Here is a 7,680-nt window from a genome sequence, read left to right on the forward strand (position 1 = left end):
CTAAACCCAACCCATTAACAACCCTAAATATCTAACTCAATGAGGGAAAGGGAGAGAGAGAGAGAGAAATTGTTAATAAAAGTAATACTTTAGTAAATTCAATAAATATTTTCTAACTTAATAACATAAATATATAAATAATTAGGAGAGAAAAAAGAATTTCCTCATGGATAATAATATTTTCTAACTTAATCTAAACCCAACCCATTGACAACCTTATATCTAACTCGAAGAGGGGGAGAGAGAGAGAGAGAGAGAGAGAGATAATTTTTTAAGACAAGAATCCTATTCGCAATCCGAGCATTATATGATGGTCGGACACGAGCTCAAAATCTAGGCCTGATGGTTGGCCCAGGCTTAGACTTGGGCTTGAATTAGTTTTAACATAGAGTGAGAGTAATTATGGTTTCTAACTCTCACTCTATGTTATTAGGTTGTGGGGGGGGGGGGGGGGGGGGGAGAGATAAATAAATTATATGGTTTGATAGCAGCTATTATCTCACAGAACCAGCATTAGACTCAATTTTTAACATAGAGTGAGAGTAATTATGGTCAGAAACCACTTCTGACCTTTTTTTTATATGATGGTTATAGTTACATACAGTAGCACAATTGGAAAGTAACTACTTAAACTGTGATAGTCGGGCCTTTTTTTTATATGATGGTTTTAATTGTAATTACGATTCATTTATTGATATAAAGGCAAAGTCCGGCTTGAACGTGGCCCAACCAATAAAAAAGGTTAATCCCAACTGATACCTATCCAATTGAGAGCTCTAAATGCTAGGGGAGAGAGAGAGAATATAAAAATGAGAGAGAAAAAAGAACCCGAGCTTAGACTTGGGCTTGAATTAGTTTTATTGATATAAAGGCAAAGCCCAGCCTGTACACGGCCTGACCAATGAAAAGGTTTAATCCCAACCATTACCTATCCAATTGATAGCTATAAATATTAGGTTGGGGGGTGGGGGGGGGGAGAGAGAGAGAGAGAGAGAGAGATTTCGATAGCAGCTATTATCTCAAAGAACCAACATTGGGCACAAGTTTTAATACAGTGAGAGTAATTATGGTCAGAAACCACTTCTGCTACTGATATTTGAAAGTAATTACTTAGGCAAGAAAAGAAGACATTTCCTTTTTGCAATCCGAGCTTTATATGATGGCCGGGCACAGGCTCAAAATCTAGGCCTGATGGTTGGCCCGAGCTTAGACTTGGGCATGAATATTTATATAAAGGCAAAGCCCGGCCTGAATGTGGCCCGACCAATAAAAAAGGTTTAATCCCAACGATACCTATCCAATTGAGAGCTCTAAATATTAGGCTCGGGTTACTTTTTAGTAAATTAAATAAATAGAAATCTATGAATAACAAATTACTTAATTTTGTAAAATAAATAAATCAATAACTAATATTAATGAAAGAATAGCTAAAAGAAGGGAAATCAACCGAGACCCCGTTGTTAGGAAATTAATTAATTATAGAATTCAGTAAATTAAGTAAAAACAAATCTAGATAATAAATAAATAAACAAATATTCACTTATTATTGGTGCAAGACTAGTCCAAGCATTCCAGAACCAACCCATTGACAGTCGTAAATATCTAACTCGAGGAGGGAGAGAGAGAAAGAGAGAGAGAAGGAGAAAAAAATTGTTTATTAAAGTATATAATTTAGTAAATTCAATATATATTTTTTAATAAATAATTAGGAGACAAAATATTCGAACAGGACACAAGACCCAACTCGTTGATAGCCCTAAAATTTAGGCTCTAGGGAGAGAGAAAAAATACAAAAATTACCGACGAATACTAAATCAATATAATTAATTTAATAAAGTAATAAATAAATAAATTTCCTATCTATCTAAAACCCAACCCAACTCGTTAGCAACCCTAAATATTGGACTCATGAAGGGAGCGAGAGGGAAAGAATTTGTTAAAAAATTAAACAATTTAGAAAATTAAATAAATAAATCATTTATTATTGAGAAAATCAAATAAATAAAAGTTTTTGAATAATTTAATAAATAAATATCCAAGCTGAGCATGAAATTCTATGATTGAATAAAGTTGAGGGCAAGGGATCAGGTTGCATGACCCAACCATGAGCAACCATGTATATTATTGGAATCATAATGGTTCGATAGCATTATCTAAATAAATAAATAGAAATTTTTGGCCCTTAGTAGGGTGGCCAGCACTAAAATCAATAATAAAAGAAAGTCTCATAACTAATGACAAGCATAAAACATAAACAGGACTCAATTAAACTATGGCCCTTAAATTAGGATTACTGGTTTTGCATTTTAATTGAATAGGATTCAGTAGTTTTGTTTGGCTCCAGTAGCTCTAGCCAAGTTAAACTGAATGGTCCTAGGAGTGACTCAAAATGAGGGCAAGAGTGGAGAGGGCATTAGCTTTACAAGATGTGTCAAATATCCCAACTAGCAAGTCATTTTAAATTGAGTAAAGGTAGGGTTAACTCAAAAAGGAGTGACTAAACAGAAAAGGGTGAATGACTAAACTGAATGGTCCTAGGAGTGACTCAAAATGAGGGCAGGAGTGGAGAGGGGAAGCTTTACAAGATGTGTTAAATATCCCAACTAGCAAGCCATTTAAAATAGAGAAATGGTTGGGTTAACTCAATCTTTTCATAACCGTCACTCCTTCATCTTCTAAAGCTGGAACTATGTTAAGGTTATAGAAATGCATAGAACAATTAATTCAGAACTTTCGATACCTAAATTACTAATATAATACAACAAATTGGAGGTGTTTTCAAAGATGAAGGAAAAGTTATGGCTTTGTTTTCGAGGCCAATTGGTACAGGTGACTCACTTAGAGTTGATACTGCAAGGAATGCAAAGGCCAAAAGAGCAAAATATTAGAAGATTAATTGTTGAAGATGACTCTAAGTTCGTTTCTAATTGGCTACAAAAAGGACTTATGTAAATCAAAAAATTGATATTTATATTTAAGTGGCGGACCTATAATATGGAAGTGAGAAGTGCTAACTCTTTTGCTGCAGTACTTGCTAAACCGGGGGTGGCAGTAAGGTGAAACTGCTTTTGGTCTTTATTGTATGTTTGTGTTCTTTTATTGAGGATTTTCTTGTATCTACATTAAATCTATAAATAAAATGCTACAATTATTTATCAAAAAAAATATAATACAACAAATTTAGAATATACATCATAGCATATGGAAGCCTAAAACAAAGGAAACGATGGGTTAACTCAGAAGGAAGGTCCAAAGTGATTATTGTCTTTATAGCTAACTTAGTCTTGGTAACCCAGGTCTGTCAAGGGTGGGAGGGGGATTGAGGAATGAGGCTAGGAATGTGGTTCTTATCTACTCGGGGCCCATAGGAGCTGGAAACTCTGTTAGGGCGGAACTCGTAGCTACTATCCAAGGAGTACAGCTAGCTGTGCAGATAGGTGTGGAGCATCTGATAATAGAAGGGGACTCCAAGGTGGTATTGGGATGGCTACAAAACCCGGACTCTATAGTGTGGTGCTTTAAGAATGAAATTAAAAAATTCAACTGCCTAACAAGAAGTTTGACAGTGAGAATACAATGGGTGGGGAGATCTGCTAACTCTATGGCTGATGGCCTTGCAAAGCAAGGGGTAAACAGGGAAAGCATATATGGGCTCAATTATAGATTGAATCTGTTTCCCGTAACCCCCCCTGTGTTTCTTCTACAACTTCAGAGTCTCCACTCTTCTATCTTCTCTAGTTTCCTCACCTATCCAATTGATAGCTATAAATATTAGGTTGGGGAGGAGAGAGAGAGAGAGAGAGAGAGAGAGAGAGAGAGATTTCGATAGCAGCTATTATCTTAAAGAACCAGCATTGGGCACAATTTTTAATACAGAGCGAGAGTAATTATGGTCAGAAACCACTTCTGCTACTGATATTTGAAAGTAATTACTTAGGCAAGAAAATAAGACATTTCCTTTTCGCAATCCGAGATTTATATGATGGTCGGGCACAGGCTCAAAATCTAGGCCTGATGGTTGGCCTGAGCTTAGACTTGGGCATGAATTAGTTCTATTGATATAAAGGCAAAGCCTGGCTTGAACGTGGCCCGACCAATAAAAAAGGTTTAATCCCATACCTATCCAATTGAGAGCTCTAAATATTAGGCTCGTGTCTTTTTTAGTAAATTAAATAAATAGAAATCTATGAATAACAATTTACTTAATAATTTTGTAAAATAAATAAATCAATAACTTATATTAATGAAAGAATAGCTAAAGGAAGGGAAATCAACCGAGACCCCGTTGTTAGGAATTTAATTAATTAATTAATTATAGAATTCAGTAAATTAAGTAAAAACAAATCTATGGATAATAAATAAATAAATAAATATTCACTTATTATTGGTGCAAGACTGGTCCAAGCATTCCAGAACCAACCCATTGACAGTCGCAAATATCTAACTCGAGGAGGGAGAGAGAGAGAGAGAGAGAGAGAGAGAAGGAGAAGGAATTTGTTTATTAAAGTATATAATTTAGTAAATTCAATAAATATTTTTTAATAAATAATTAGGAAACAAAATATTCAGACAGGACACAAGACCCAACTCGTTGATAGCCCTAAAATTTAGGCTCTAAGGAGAGAGAAAAAATAAAAAAAATACCGAAGAATTCATTAAACTAAATCAATATAATTAAATTAATTTAATAAAGTAAAAAATAAATAAATTTCCTATCTATCTAAAACCCAATCCAACTCGTTGGCTACCCTAAATATTGGACTCAAGAAAGGGAGCGGGAGGAAAATAATTTGTTAAAAAATTAAATAAATAAATCATTTATTATTGGGAAAATCAAATAAATAAAAGTTTTTGAATAATTTAATAAATAAATATCCAAGCTGAGTATGAAATTCTATGATTGAATAAAGTTGAGGGCAAGGGATCAGGTTGCATGACCCAACCATGAGCAACCATGAGCAAGCATGTATATTATTGGAATCATAATGGTTCGATAGCATTATCTAATTAAATAAAAAGAAATTCTTGGCCCTTAGTAGGGTGGCCAGCACTAAAATCAATTATAAAAGAAAGTCTCATAACTAATGACAAGCATAAAACATAAACAGGACTCAATTAAACTATGGCCCTAAATTAGGATTACTGATTTTGCATTTTAATTGAATAGGATTCAGTAGTTTTGTTTGGCTCCAGTAGCTCTAGCCAAGTTAAACTGAAAGGTCCTAGGAGTGACTTAAAATGAGGGCAAGAGTGGAGAGGGGATTAGCTTTACAAGATGTGTCAAATATCCCAACTAGCAAGTCATTTTAAATAGAGAAAAGGTAGGCTTAACTCAAAAAGGAGTGACTAAACAGAAAAGGGCGACTAAACTGAATGGTCCTAGGAGTGACTCAAAATGAGGGCAGGAGTGGAGAGGGGAAGCTTTACAAGATGTTTTAAATATCCCAACTAGCAAGTCATTTAAAATAGAGAAATGGTTGGGTTAACTCAAAAAAGAAGTTCTTAAGTGATTTCTTCAGCTGACATATTCTTTCTACTACATACCTCCTACCAGGATATTCAAATGACTCTTTGCATACAAGCTTCCTATGCACCTGAATAGCATCCTCCATGAAAGTCTGAAACCACTCCATAGCTTCTTCTCCAATCAGAAACACGTTTGCCATGTTGGCTTCCCTATTTTCAAACAGAACAATCCTTAGAGGTCTTCTTTGAACCTCATCCTTCTGAAATTTCCTTTCATCCACAACTCCACCTCCCCTCCCTTCTTTATATTTTTTTATTTATAAATAACAATTCAGTATTTTATATTTCTATAAATTTATTATATGTGTATGCGTTAAAAAGCATTTAACTTTTGAAAATGCATTTAAAATTCTTTATTTTAAACATAATAAAGTGGATTTTGGATCAGATCAAAATCAGACCCAATTACAAACCTATTTTTCTCATAAAACCAACCAATCATCTTTTCATAATTGTCACTCCTTCATCTTCTAAAGCTGGAACTATGTTAAGGTTATAGAAATGCATAGAACAATTAATTCAGAATTTTTGATACCTAAATTACTAATATAATACAACAAATTGGAGGTGTTTTCAAAGATGAAGGAAAAGTTCTGGCTTTGTTTTCGAGGCCAATTGGTACAGGTGACTCACTTAGAGTTGATACTGCAAGGAATGCAAACGCCAAAAGAGCAAAATATTAGAAGATTAATTGTTGAAGATGACTCTAAGTTCGTTTCTAATTGGCTACAAAAAGGACTTATGTAAATAAAAAAATTGATATTTACATTTAAGTGGCGGACCCATAATATGGAAGTGAGAAGTGCTAACTCTTTTACACTTTTGCTGCAGTACTTGCTAAACCGAGGGGGGGAGGGCAGTAAGGTGAAACTGCTTTTGGTCTTTATTGTATGTTTGTGTGCTTTTATTGAGGATTCTCTTGTATCTACATTAAATCTATAAATAAAATGCTACTATTATTTGTCAAAAAAATAAAATACAACAAATTTAGAATATACATCATAGCATATGGAAGCCTAAAACAAAGGAAACGATGGGTTAACTCAGAAGGAAGGTCCAAAGTGATTATTGTCTTTATAGCTAACTTAGTCTTGGTAACCCAGGTCTGTCAAGGGTGGGAGGGGGATTGAGGAATGAGGCTAGGAATGTGGTTCTTATCTACTCGGGGCCCATAGGAGCTGGAAACTCTGTTAGGGCGGAACTCGTAGCTACTATCCAAGGAGTACAGCTAGCTGTGCAGATAGGTGTGGAGCATCTGATAATAGAAGGGGACTCCAAGGTGGTATTGGGATGGCTACAAAACCCGGACTCTATAGTGTGGTGCTTTAAGAATGAAATTAAAAAATTCAACTGCCTAACAAGAAGTTTGACAGTGAGAATACAATGGGTGGGGAGATCTGCTAACTCTATGGCTGATGGCCTTGCAAAGCAAGGGGTAAACAGGGAAAGCATATATGGGCTCAATTATAGATTGAATCTGTTTCCCGTAACCCCCCCTGTGTTTCTTCTACAACTTCAGAGTCTCCACTCTTCTATCTTCTCTAGTTTCCTCACCTATCCAATTGATAGCTATAAATATTAGGTTGGGGAGGAGAGAGAGAGAGAGAGAGAGAGAGAGAGAGAGAGATTTCGATAGCAGCTATTATCTTAAAGAACCAGCATTGGGCACAATTTTTAATACAGAGCGAGAGTAATTATGGTCAGAAACCACTTCTGCTACTGATATTTGAAAGTAATTACTTAGGCAAGAAAATAAGACATTTCCTTTTCGCAATCCGAGATTTATATGATGGTCGGGCACAGGCTCAAAATCTAGGCCTGATGGTTGGCCTGAGCTTAGACTTGGGCATGAATTAGTTCTATTGATATAAAGGCAAAGCCTGGCTTGAACGTGGCCCGACCAATAAAAAAGGTTTAATCCCATACCTATCCAATTGAGAGCTCTAAATATTAGGCTCGTGTCTTTTTTAGTAAATTAAATAAATAGAAATCTATGAATAACAATTTACTTAATAATTTTGTAAAATAAATAAATCAATAACTTATATTAATGAAAGAATAGCTAAAGGAAGGGAAATCAACCGAGACCCCGTTGTTAGGAATTTAATTAATTAATTAATTATAGAATTCAGTAAATTAAGTAAAAACAAATCT

This window comes from Nelumbo nucifera, chromosome 4 (assembly GCF_055504915.1).
Source record: "Nelumbo nucifera cultivar China Antique chromosome 4, China Antique-T2T, whole genome shotgun sequence".
Classification (NCBI taxonomy): Eukaryota; Viridiplantae; Streptophyta; class Magnoliopsida; order Proteales; family Nelumbonaceae; genus Nelumbo; species Nelumbo nucifera.